The 12,307-nt window shown below is 38.2% G+C and overlaps 1 long non-coding RNA gene across 1 annotated transcript in view; it reads right to left on the minus strand.

The window, feature by feature from the left end:
* Positions 1-2,971: 2,971 nt before the first annotated feature.
* The window catches only part of LOC111551190, an 80,998-nt gene continuing 71,662 nt past the window's right edge, over positions 2,972-12,307 (minus strand). Inside the window, exon 4 of the long non-coding RNA XR_002734293.2 lies at positions 2,972-3,565. This is a non-coding gene — a long non-coding RNA (uncharacterized LOC111551190). The remainder of the gene's footprint in view (positions 3,566-12,307) is intronic.

A 12,307-nucleotide genomic window follows, 5' to 3' on the forward strand; every position in this document is an offset into this window, starting at 1 on the left:
GGAAGGGGAACATCACACACCAGGGCCTATCATGGGGAGGGGGGAGGGGGGAGGGATTGCATTGGGAGTTATACCTGATATAAATGATGAATTGATGGGTGCTGACGAGTTGATGGGTGCAGCACACCAACATGGCACAAGTATACATATGTAACAAACCTGCACGTTATGCACATGTGCCCTAGAACTTAAAGTATAATTAAAAAAAAAAAAAGAGAGATTGTATTAGTCTACTTTCATGCTGCTGATAAAGACATACCCAAGACTGGGCAATTTACAAAGAGGTTTAATTGGACTTAACAGTTCCACACGGTTGGGGAAGCCTCACAATCATTGTGGAAGGCACGGAGGAGCAAGTCACGTCTTACATGGATGGCAGCAGACAAAAAGAGTGCTTGTTCAGGGAGACTCCCTTTTTCAAAACCATCAAAACTCGTGATACTTATTCACTATCATGAGAACAGCATGGGAAAGACCTGCCCCCATGATTCAGTTACCTCTCATTGGGTCCTTTCTACAACACAAGGGAATTCAAGATGAGATTTGGGGAGATGAGATGTGGGGACACAGCCAAACTATATTATCGCACTCTTGGCCCCTCCCAAATCTCATGTCCTCACATTTCAAAACCAATCATGTCTTCCCAACAGTACCCCAAAGTCTCAACCTATTTCAGCATTAACTCAAAAGTGCAGTCCAATGTCACATCTGAGACAAGGCAAGTCCTTTCCCCCATGAGACTGTAAAATCAAAAGCAAGTTAGTCACTTCCTAGATACGATGGGAGTACAGGCATTGGGTAAATACAGTCATTCCAAATGGGATAAATTGGCCAAAACCAAGGGGCTACAATGCCCATGCATGTCTGAAATCCAGCAGGGCAGTCAAATCTTAAAGCTCCAAAATTATCTTCTTCAACTCTGCGTTTCACATGCAGATCATGCTGATGCAAGAGGTTCCCATGGTCTTGGGCAGCTTCGCCCCCATGGCTTTGTAGGGTACAGCCTCCCTTCCAGCTGCTTTCACAGTCTGGCATTGAGTGTCTGCAGCTTTTCCAGGCACACGGTGCAAGATGTCAGTGGATTTACCATTCTGGGGTCTGGAGGATGGTGGCCCTCTTCTCACAGCTCCACTAGGCAGTGCTCCAGTAGGACTCAGTGTAGGTGCTCTGACCCCATATTTCCCTTCTGCATCGCTCTAGCAGAAGTTCTCCATGAGAGCCCTACCCCTGCAGCAAACTTTTGCCTGGACATCTAGTCATTTCCATACGTCTTCTGAAATGTAGGCGGAAGTTTCAAAATCTCAAATCTTGACTTCTGTGCACATGTGGGCTCAACACCACATGGAAGCTGCCAAGGCTTAGGGCTTGCACCCTCTGAAGCCATGACTGGGGCTGTACGTTGGCCCCTTTTAGTCATGGCTGGAGCGACTGGGACACAGGACACCAAGTCCCTAGACTGCAAACAGCATGGGGACCTGGGCCTGGTCCCCAAAACCATTTTTTCCTGTAGGCCTCCAGGCCTGTGATGGGAGTGGTCTCAAAGGTCTCTGACAGGTCCTGGAGACATTTTCCCCATTGTCCTAGTGATCAACATTTGACTCCTCATTATTTATGCAATTTTCTGCAGCTGGCTTGGATTTCTTCTCTGAAAATGGAATTTTCTTTTCTATGGCATTGTCAGGCTGCAAATTTTCTGAACTTTTATACTCTGCTTCTCTTTTAAAACTGAATGCCTGTAGCAGCACCCATGTCATCTCTTGAATGCTTTGCTACTCAGAGGTTTCTTCCACCAGATATCCTAAATCATCTCTCTCAAGTTCAAAGTTTCACAAATCTCTAGGGCAGGGGCAAAATGCTGCCAGTCTCTTTGCTAAAACATCATAAGAGTCACCTTTGCTCCAGTTTCCAATAAGTTCCTTATCTCCATCTGAGACCACCTCAGCTTGGATTTCATTGTCCACATCATTATCAGCATTTTGGTCAAAGCCATTTGCTAAGTCTCTAGAGAGTTCCAAACTTTCCCACATTTTCCCATCTTCTTCTGAACCCTCCAAACTGTTTCAACCTCTGCCTGTTACCCAGTTCCAAAGTTGCTTCCACATTTTTGCGTATCTTTTCAGCAGCACCCACTCTACTGGTACAAATTTACTGTATTAGTCTGTTTTTGTGCTGCTGATAAAAACATACCCAAGAAGACTGGGCAATTTACAAAAGAAAAAGGTTTATTGGACTTACAGTTCCACATGGCTGGGGAGGCCTCACAATCGTAGTGGAAAGCAAGGAGGAGCGAGTCACATCTTACTTGGATGGCAGCAAACAAAGAGAGCTTGTTCAGGGAAAGTCCCATTTTAAAACTGTCAGATCTTGTGAGGCTCATTCACTATCATGAGAAAAGTACAGGAAAGACACATACCCGTAATTCAATCACCTCCTACTGGGGTCTTTCCATGACTCATGGGAATTCAAGATGAGATTTGGGTGGGGACACAGCCAAACCATATCAGAGATCCATCCCCTTAGTTTTTCTTCTTTTCCTTCCTTCTTTCTATGGCTCTTTTATAAACGAGCTGATGAGGAACTCTTCACCACATGGTGCTCAGATAATGATAATATCTGCTTAGTTCTAGCTTAAAAGACATTTGATACTACAAATTTCAATGTCTCTAGAGGTTCAACTTCAAACCCATAGCAAAAAGCAGATCTGAGTGAAAGCTGTGTCACTAAAAGATGCCATCAACATTTGATATTAAAGTAACTATTTTCAGGACACATTAATTGTACTCAATTAGCTAGGTTTCTGGTTTGTTCTTTATACTGTTGGCTGAAAACACACCTTAAAATAAACTTCATGTTATTCTGGAAAAAAGTTCCCAATTAAAAAATTCTCTTGTCAGAATTTATCTTCCTAAAAATATTGGTACATAATAACTTAGATTGGCAATGTGTTGAGATGTGAGAAACAGGAAGTTGGGACTGCTAAGAGTGCACTAGGGAGTTACGAAATTGAGTAGCATTTTGTATCAATAAGAAGGGATATAACAGCAAATGCCTACTTCTTTCCTGATTCTGTGTTGTGGTTAACTTGATGAAAAGGCAAGTTTAAAGTCAACTTGAGATTCAGGGTTGCAATAAATTGATCAAACTCAACTATGATTTAAAATTGCACTTGGACACTTAGAAATAGCAATTTGGTGCTTTCTGGGGATTTTTCTTTCCCCTTTTGCTTTCAAGTGTTAGAAAATAATGTGAAATAATCTGGCCAATTATAAACTAATGGAATATGTATAGTAAGAAGTCAACCACTAGTTAATCTCCTAGGGCAGACATCCCAGAACTGGTGGGTATATTCCCTTAGAATTAAAGTACCAGTTGAAAGCCTCATAAAGGGGGGTAAAGGGTCCATTAATCTTAATAAAACCACAAAAGCATTTCCCATAATTTTTAGATTGGCAGTCATGTAATAGGAATTGTGGGAGGAAAAGGTAATTAAAAGAAGTTATATATTCCATTGAAACAGAAGGGTCCATATTAAAGTTGTATTCATGGTCCATTCAAGATGAGTCTCCTGTAGAGAAAAAAGGTGGCATAGAAAATAAATGATATAAATGATATATTATACTATGACATTACTGTGACATGAACTATCATTGTCTGCATTGTCTGTCAGCAGCATATGCCCTTAACTCACGCTGTGCTCATTCCTTTTGAACAAAAAGCCCAGAAATATTGGATCTTCTCAAAATATAATTACAAAAGTTTGTGGTCTTGAAACTTTATTACTTGACTTTAGTTTTTAGAGCTGCTTTTGGTTTACAGAAAACATGAGTAGAAATTAGAGTTTCCATATGTCACTTCTCCCCACCTCTATCCTTCATACAGTTTCTCTTCTTACTAAGATCTTGCATTAGGATGGTACATTTGTTACACATGGTGAAGCAATATTAATACTCTATTATTGACTAAAATCCATAGTTTATATTAGGGTTAATTCTCTATGTTGTATAGTGCTGTAGGTTCCAAAAAATGCACAGTGATAATTTCATGTTTGCAACATTGGACTATCATATATAATAATTTCACTGCCCTAAAAATCCTACGTGTTCCAACTATTTATTCTTCCTTTCTTACTCTAAAGCTCTGGAAATGACTGATCTTTTTATTGTCTCTATAGTGTCAACTTTTCCAGAATGTCTTATAGTTGGAATCATACAGTAAGTAACCCACTCATATTGGTTTCTTTCACCGAGTAATATGCACTTAAGGTCCCTTTATGTCTTTGTGGCTTAATGGCTGATTTCTGTTTGTTACTAAATGGTATTCCATTAAACAGGTGCACCAAATTTGTTTATCCATTCACCTTCTGAGGAATTTCTTGGTTGCTTCCAAGTTTTGGCAATTATAAATAAAGCTGTTGTAAACAATTTTGTGCAGGTTTTTGTGTGGACTTGAGTTTTCAACTCATTTGAGTAAATATGAAGGAGTGTGATTGCTAGATTGTGTGATGAGTTCGTTTCGTTTTGTAAGAAACTGCCAAAACTGCCCAAACTGTCCTCCAAAGTGGCTATACCATTTTGCATTCCCATCAGCCAAGAAAGAGAGTTCTTGTTGCTCCACATCCTTAACAGCACTTGGAGTTGTCAGTGTTTTGAATTTTAGCCATTTTAATAGTTGTGAGTAATATATCATTGTTGTTTTAATTTGCAATTCCTTAATGATATATGATGTTGAGCATCTTCTCATAGGTTTATCTGCCATCTATATGTCTTCAGTGAGGTATCTTTTAATATCTTTTGCCCACTTTTTAGGCTGTTTGGTTCCCTATTTTTAGGTTTTTAAGGACTTTTCATATATTTCATATACCAGTCCTTTATCATATAAGTGTTTCTCTTAATACATTGCCTTAATGCTATCTTTTACAGTAGCAGAAGTTATGAATTTTAATAAAGTCAAATTTATCAATGTTTTTTCAAGGACCATGGTTTTGGTGTCATTGCTATATCCAGCTCATCTACATTTTCTCCTATGTTATCTTTCAGGAGTTTTATACTTTTACATTTTACAAAAGTCTATGATCCATTCTGAGTTAATTTTAAGGAAAGGTATAAGACCCTTGTCTAGATTAATTTTTTTGATGTCCAGTTGTTTCAGCACCATTTGTCAAAAAGACTATCTTGTCTCCATTGTATTGCCTTTGCTCCTTTGTCAAAGAACAGTTTATTATATGTATGTGTGTGAGTTCTCTAATCTGTTCCTTTAAAGTATTTATTCTTTAGCCAATACCACACTGTCTTGATATTGTAGCTTTATAGGAAGTTTTAAAATTGATAGTGTCTGTACTGTGTTCTTAATACTCTGTTGCCTATTCTAAGTCTTTTTGCCTTTCCATATGAACTTTAGAATCTATTTGTCAATATCCACAAAATAACTTGCTGGGATTTGGATTGGGTTAAATTAAATATATAGATAAAGTTTGTAAGAACTGACATCTTAATAATATTGAGTCTTCTCATCCATGAGCAAGGAATTTATTTGGGTCATTGATTTCTTTCATCTGACTTTTGTGGTTTTCCTCATAGAGGTCTTGTATGTTCTTTTAAATATTAATATTTATTTTTTTCTTTGGCGCTAAATTAAATTGTGTTGTTTACTCATATTCATATTTCAACTATTAATTGCTGGTGTAAAGGAAAGATAATCACTTTTGGTATTAACCTTGTACCTTGCAACTTTGCTACAATTGTTTATTAGTCTCAAGAGTATTTTTTGTCAATTCTTTGAGATTTTCTACATATATGGTTATGTCATATGTGAACAAAGAGTTTTATTTTTTCCATCCCGACCTGTAAACTCTATTTCTTGTCTTGTCTTATTTTATTAGGTAGGACTTCCAGTAAAATTTTGAATAGGAGGGGTAGGACTGTAGGACATCCTTATCTTGTTCCTGATCTTAGGGGGAAAGCATCAAGTTTCTCACTATTAATTGTGATGTTAGTTGTAGGTTGTTTTAGATATTGGCAAGTTGAGCAAATTTCCCTCCCTTCCTAATTGATGTATTTCTAATTGAGGTATTCAGGTCAATTACATTTAAAGTGATTATTGATGCAGTTGGGTTTTTTAATTTAATTTTATTTTTTTGAGAGAGGACATTGTTCTGTTGCCCAGGCTGTAATGCAGTGGGACACTCACAGCTCACTGCAACCTTTGCCTCCTGAACTCAGGCGACCCTCCCACCTCAGCCTCCCAAGTAGGTGGGACTACAGGCATAAACCACCATGCCTAGCGACTTTTTGTATTTTATATGAATCTATTTTCTTAGCATAAAAATTATACTTAAAAAATTTTTTTAGTGGTTACCCTAGAGTTTGCAATATACATTTACAACTAATCACAGTCCACTTTGAAAAAACAGTATACTTGTGTTAGTCCATTTCCATTGCTATAAAGAAACACCTGAGACTGGGTAATTTATAAAGAAAAGAAGTTTATTTGTCTCTCAGTTCTCCAGGCTGTACAGGAAGCCAGGTTCCACCATCTGCTTCTGGTGATGGCCTCAGGAAGTTTACAACCATGGTGGATGGCAAAGGGGAGCCAGTGTATCACATGGCAAAAGAAAGAATAACAGAGAGAGGGAAGAGGTGGCAGCCTCTTTTAAACAAAAATCTTACATAAACTCTCATTACCATGAGGACAGTATCAAGCCATTCATGAAGGATCCAACTCCATGGCTCAAACTTCTTCCACTAGGCCCACATCCAAAACTGGGGATCACATTTCAACATGAGATTTGGAGGGGACACACATTCAAACCATATCAATACTGCTTCATGCTTAGCACAAGTACCTTATAACAAAGTATTCCCAATTGCTGCCATTCATGCATTTTTTCTTTTTTCTTTTCTTTTCTTTTCTTTTTTTTTTTGAGACAGAGTCTCACTCTGCCACCCAGATTAGAGTGCAGTGGCATGATCTTGGCTCATTGCAATCTCTGCCTCCCGGGTTCAAGCAATTCTCCTGTCTTAGCTTCCTGAGTAACTGGAATTATGAGTACACCCACCATGCCCAACTAATTTTTGTGTTTCAGTAGAGACAGAGTTTCACCATGTTGGCCAAGCTGGTCTTAAACTCCTGACCTCAAGTGATCTGCCCACCTCGGCCTCCCAAAGTGCTGGGATTTATAGGCCTGAGCTACTGCAGCCAGCTGCCATTCATTCTTTATAACATTGCTGTTATTAATTTTATTTATTCATAATCTATAATCACAAAATAAATTGTTCTTATATTTTCAAACTGCTCTTAGACTAATATTTAAGAAGAAAAATAATATATGAATATATGTTATTTTACTTTTGTTTACTCTTTCTACAACAATCTTACTTTTTCTTCCCTTTTTTTTTTTTTAGACGGAGTCTCATTCTGTCGCCAGGCTGAAGTGCAGTGACGTGATCTCGGCTCACTGCAACCTCTGCCTCCTGGGTTCAAGTGATTCTCCTACCTCAGCCTTCCGAGAATCTGGGACTACAGTCATGCACTGCCACGCACCACTAAGTTTTGTATGTTTAGTAGAGATGGGGTTTCACCATGTTGGCCAGGATGGTCTCGATCTCTTGACCTTATGGTCCACCCACCTCAGCTTCCCAAAGTGCTGGGATTACAGGCGTGACCCTCACTCTTCCCTTCCTTTCTTGATGTAGATCCAGGTTTCTGACCTATGAATGAAGTTCTTCATTCTCTCTGAAGAACTTCTTTTAACATTTCTTGCGAGGTAGTACTATTGGCAACAAATTTCTTCAATTGTTGTTTGTCCAAGAGTCATTCTTTCTCCTTCACTTTTGAATGATAATTTCACTGGATACAGAATTCCATACTGGTGGCTTTTTTCTTTTGGAAACTTACATATTTCACTTCACTCTTTTCTTGAGTGCATAGTTTCTGAGGGGCAGTCAGATGTAATTCTTATCATTGTTCCTGTGTAAATACGTTCTTCCCACCACCAATCCCCAGTTTCTTTGAAGATTTTATTTTTGTCTTTGAATTTCTGAAGTTTCAATATCATATGCCCAGGTGGAGATGTTTTGGTGTCTATCCTGGTTGATATTCTCTGAACTTCCTGGATCTACGATTTGGTATCTCTCATGGCTTTTGAAAGATTTTTAGCTTTTATTACTTCTAATATTTCCTCTGCTCCTTTCTTTCTCTTTTTGAGTATTGATATACTTGTTATGCATATATTATACCTTTTGTAATTGTCTCACCATTCTTAGATATTCTGTTCTGGGTTTGTTTTTGTGTGTGTGTGTATCATTCCTTTTTTTTTTTCTTTTTCTTTTTTTTTTTTTTTTTTTTTGAGACGGAGTCTCGCTCTGTCGCCCGGGCTGGAGTGCAGTGGCCGGATCTCAGCTCACTGCAAGCTCTGCCTCCTGGGTTTATGCCATTCTCCTGCCTCAGCCTCCGGAGTAGCTGGGACTACAGGCGCCCGCCACCTCGCCCGGCTAGATTTTTGTATTTTTTAAGTAGAGACGGGGTTTCACCGTGTTAGCCAGGATGGTCTCGATCTCCTGACCTCGTGATCCGCCCGTCTTGGCCTCCCAAAGTGCTGGGATTACAGGCTTGAGCCACCGCGCCCGGCCTCCTTTTTTTTTTTTTCTTCTTTGCTTTTCAGTTTGGGAAGTTTCTCTTGATGTATTTTCTTGCTCACTGATATCTTCCTCAGTTATGTACATTCTGTCCATAAGCCCATTAAACTCTTCATTTCTATTACAGCTTTTTTTATTTTTAACATTTTATTTTGCTTCATTCTTATTTCCTGTCTCTCTGCTTGTATTACCCATCTGTTCTTACATGTTGTCCCCTTTTCAACTACACCTTTTAGAATATTATTCATAATTATTGTAAATTCCTGATTTGATAATTCCAAAATCTCTACCATATCTGAGTATGTGAGCCTGGTTCGGATGCTGCTTTCTCTCTTCAAACTGTTTTTATTTTTATTTTTAGTTTTAGTTTTTTTCTTTTTTTGCATTTGTTCATGTTTTGTAATATTTTGCTGAAAGGTAAGAATGATGTATCAGGTAAAAGGAATCAAGGAAAATGGGTCTTAATGTGAGGTTTTATGTTTGTCTAGCTAAGAGTTAGGCTGTGTTTACTGTACACTGTAGCTGCAGGTGTCAGGGGCTAAAGTTTCCTCCAGTGTTCTTGTCTTTCTCTCTCTCTCTCTCTCTCTCTCTCTCTCTCTCTCTCTCACTCTTTCTTTCTTTCTTTCTTTCTTTCTTTCTTTCTTTCTTTCTTTCTGACAGAGTCTCCCTGTGTCGCCCAGACTGGAGTGCAGTGACACGATCTCGGCTCACTGCAAGCTCCGCCTCCTGGGTTCAAGCGATTCTCCTGCCTCACCCTCCCGAGTAGCTGGGACTACAGGTGTGAGCCACAGCGCCGGTCCACTGTTCTTGTTTCTATCCTATCTTATGTCTTTGAGTTTTTGTAGAGACTCCTTAAGTAGGATTTGAACCTGTAGTTCTTTTAGCTATAATCAACTATTAAGAGCCTGACTGATGGGTTGGTAAGGTGTAGATAGAAAGGATGCATTCTGTAGTCGTATGATTAGGTCCTAGTCTTTTAGTGAGCCTGTGCCTCTGGACTGTGACCTTCACAATTGCTTCTCAGCCTCCCTCCCCATCCCCCTTAGGTGAGACAAGACATTTAAATGGGGTTGAGGTTGTTTCCCTTCCCCCAAAGGTCAGTTAGGTTCTGGTAAAGTAGTTTCTTTTCTTTCCTTTTCCTTTTTTTTTTTTTCTTTTCCTTTTGAGAAAGGGTCTCCCTCTGTCACCCAGGCTGGAGTATAGTGGCACAATCACAGCTCACTGCAGCCTCGACCTCCTGGCCTCAAGTGATCCTCTCACCTCAGCTTCCCAAGGTTGGACACCATGTCTAGCTAATTTTTTTTTTTTTTTTGGTAGAGGCAGGGTTTTACCATGTTGCCCCGGTTAGTCTTGAACTTCTGGGCTCAAGTGGCCTACCCACCTTGGCCTTCCAAAGTGCTGGGGTTACAGGTGTGAACTACTGCACTCAGCCAAAAATAGTTTGAAGGAAGTCTTTGTTAAGAAAAACAGAATGCCCTGGGTGCATTTCAGGTGGTTACTATTCCTTCCCCTTGCCAGGAACATGAAGGGATTTTTCCTTGCTTCAGTCTTAGAACCTACTGGAGATCCTGGGGATAAAAATCATGAAAGTATGGGGTTATCCTAAAACTGAGTCTTAACAGAGGCCTTAACTCTCAATCTAGTCCACATCGAGCCTTCAGAAAGTCACCATGTTAACTTTTCCTATCACTACTGCTTCCAGTGGCAGGATTTTGCTTCGGGCTTCTGCTCCTGGTCAGCTGTGATTCTTGGTATTTGTCCCTCCATCTAGTTCTGGGGGCCACAGTTAGCCCTGGAATCTCAATTCTCTGATGGATCTAAGAAGAGTTGTGCTTCTCAGTTTGTTCAGCTTTGTATATGTTGTGAGAATGGGAGTAATGACATCTAAGCTCTTTACATGTCAGATCAGAAATCAGAAGTGATCCTAAAACTCTGATGATGCCTATGCATAAGCATCACTGAGAATCGGTGACAGAAAATCTCCAGTGAAAATCTATTGTAGTGTGTCACTGGTGCAGCTATTGTTAAAGTAAGCTTGTTATAATCAACAGCCGTTACACCTATACTGTAGCTATTTTCACCCTATATTTTAATATTTTCATGCAAGTTAAGGGCAGAACCAAGGGTTGTTTTTTTTTTTCTACACTCATGCCATTATAGAACACATTAATAGGCACAAAATATAATCAATAAATATTAATTGCATGAACAAATAAAGTAATTAGGGTCCACTTTCCTTTAGGCTAGTCAAAACCTCCAAGCATATGAAAACCTAACCACAGATTAATGGCTACTTTTAAAACATCCATTGCTTAAAATGCACTAAACTTTTTGAACAACTGGAATAAATAAATGTTAGAACACTGAATTAGCTTTAAATTGTCTCCACAGGAAACCTGTGCCTCCTATTGGGATGTCTGGTAGTGATGAGATAGTAACAACTCTTTAGGAGAAATAGAAAAATGTGATTTCAAGAACTGTTTCACAAGGAAAACTAAAGAACTGGGAACAATTTAATTTATCAATATAAAGCAGGTCGCTTAAGAGAATTTTTTTTCTGGAATCTTTGTATAAAACCCAGTTTGGTTTCATACTTCTTTTCTCTATAGAATCATTCTCCATAAATCCAGGGTTTTCTGGGGATCAGCTATTCAAATCACATGTGTAAGTTTGAAACCAGTTATAACAGTTTACTTATAAGATAAATGTGTAATTAACGATAGGGAGAGAGGCTGTTCCCCACTAAAATCTGTTGATGCATTTTGAGAAGTCTATAATTGATGTGCGACAAGAGCCTAAAACAGTGTTTTCAATTGCCCCTTGATTTTTAGAACAAAAAAAGACTTCTTTTAAAACAGATTCTCCAGTCAAATTCATCTTGGAATTTTTTATGCAATAGCTTGCTCTTGTTAGAGAGATTATAATTAATGTATTATAACATATTGAAGTTTTTAAAAATTCTGCAATGGAAAACTACCCAGATTTTAATTAATTTGGTGACAGAACCATTTGTTTACTTATTATTTTCCTATGATGTCTATTACTGTCTCATAAAACTCACTTTGGGACATATCCAATTGAAATATATTTTTTAAATAACCGATTTTACAATCAATGTTTTGGAAATCCAGGAAAAGTAGAGCTGAGCTAATGAATAATTTAATGCTTGCTTTGCTTTCGTGCTGGTATGATAGATTCTGGGGGAGGGAGGTATAATAGAGACATAAGCAATCTAAAATGGGTAATATAGAAGTCAAAATTCTCCTTTAGCTGATGGACTTTTAATTACATCTAGTATCTACAATGACTCAAATATAAGAAGATTAAGTGAATGTTTTAAAACTATGGTGATAAATGTAAAGGTGAATAGATACCACTTGGAAGGTTTGGATTTGCAAATTGATTCACATTCACCTTGAATATCATATATTTTATACATTGTATATTATGTCTATATACTTTTGTTTCTTTTTACTTAAGAATCATAGAGGAAAAGATTTCATTTCATATTTGTTTTCAATAGTCCGTGAGAATTTAATGTATATAATTTGGTGATAACATCATCCGCCCCCTGTAAAATATAGTTAGCATGTTATTTAAGCACAATTGTAGCAAATAAGATTCAACCTTAATATGTCGCTATCTGTAAAAGAATTGTATTAAATATAATTAAA

The sequence above is a fragment of the Piliocolobus tephrosceles genome, chromosome 7 (assembly GCF_002776525.5).
Source record: "Piliocolobus tephrosceles isolate RC106 chromosome 7, ASM277652v3, whole genome shotgun sequence".
NCBI classification, from domain to species: domain Eukaryota; kingdom Metazoa; phylum Chordata; class Mammalia; order Primates; family Cercopithecidae; genus Piliocolobus; species Piliocolobus tephrosceles.